We start from the raw sequence: 1,555 nt of genomic DNA on the forward strand, positions 1-1,555 counted from the left end.
GATTTACCCACAAAGGGAAGTCCATCAGACTAACAGCAGATCTCTTGGCAGAAAACCTACAGTCCAGAAGAGAGTGGGGGCTAATATTCAATGTTCTTAAAAGAATTTTCAACACCCAATTTAATATCCAGCCAAACTAAGCTTCATAAGTAGCGAAGAAATAAAATCCTTTACAGACAAGCAAACGCTGAGAGATGTTTGTCACCACAAGGCCTGCCTTATAAGAGTTCCTGAAAGAAGTACTAAACATGGAAAGAAACAACCGGTACCAGCCACTGCAAAAACATGCCAAATTGTAAAGACCATCAATGCTAGGAAGAAACTGCATCAATTAACAGGCAAAATAACCAGCTAACATCATAATGACAGGATCAAATTCACACATAACAATATTAACCTTAAATGTAAATGGGCAAATGCCCCAATTAAAAGACACAGACTGGCAAATTGGATAGAGTCAAGACCCATCAGTGTGCTGTATTCAGGAGACTTATCTCACGTGTAGAGACACACATAGGCTCTAAATAAAGGGAAAGAGGAAGATCTACCAAGCAAATGGAAAACAAAAAGAAGTCAGGGTTGGAATCCTAGTCTCTGGTAACACAGACTTTAAACCAGCAGAGATCAAAAGAGACAAAGAAGCCATTACAAAATGGTAAAGGGATCAATTCACAAAGAAGAGCTAACTATTTTAAATGTATATAATATATACACCCAAAACAGGAGTACCCAGATTCATAAAGCAAGTCCTTAGAGATCTATAAAGAGACATAGACTCCTACATAGTAATAATGGGAGACTTTAACACCCCACTGTCAATATTAGACAGATCAACAAGACAGAAGGTCAACAAAGATATCCAGGATTTGAACTCAGCTCTGCACCAAGTGGACCTAATAGACATCTGCGGAACTCTACATCCCAAATCAACAGAATATACATTCTTCTCAGCACCACATCACACTTATTCTCAAACTGATCACAGAGTTGGAAATAAAACACACCTCAGCAAATGCAAAAGAAGAGAAATCACAACAAACTGTCTCTCAGACAACAGTGCAATCAAATTAGACTAACTCAGGATTAAGAAACTTACTCAAAACCACACAACTACATGGAAACTGAACAACCTGCTCCTGAATGACTACTGGGTAAATAATGAAATGAAGGCAAATAAAGATGTTTTTTGAAACCAATGAGAACAAAGACACAAGGTACCAGAATCTCTGGGACGCATTTAAAGCAGTGTGTAGAGGGAAATTTATAGCACTAAATGCCCACAAGGGAAAGCAAGAAAGATCTAAAACTGACACCCTAACATCACAATTAAAAGAACTAGAGAAGCAAAAGCAAACAAATTGAAAACCTAGCGGAAGGTAAGGAATACCTACCATAAGAGCAGAACTGAAGGAGACAGAGACACAAAAAACCCTTCAAAAAATCAATGAATCCAGGAGCTGGTTTTTTGAAAGATTAACAAAATAGATAGACCGCTTGCAAGACTAATAAAGAAGAAAAGAGAGAAGAATCAAATAGACACAATAAAAAATGATAT

The sequence above is a fragment of the Rhinopithecus bieti genome, unplaced genomic scaffold (genome assembly GCF_001698545.2).
Source record: "Rhinopithecus bieti isolate Rb0 unplaced genomic scaffold, ASM169854v2 scaffold_12067, whole genome shotgun sequence".
NCBI lineage: Eukaryota > Metazoa > Chordata > Mammalia > Primates > Cercopithecidae > Rhinopithecus > Rhinopithecus bieti.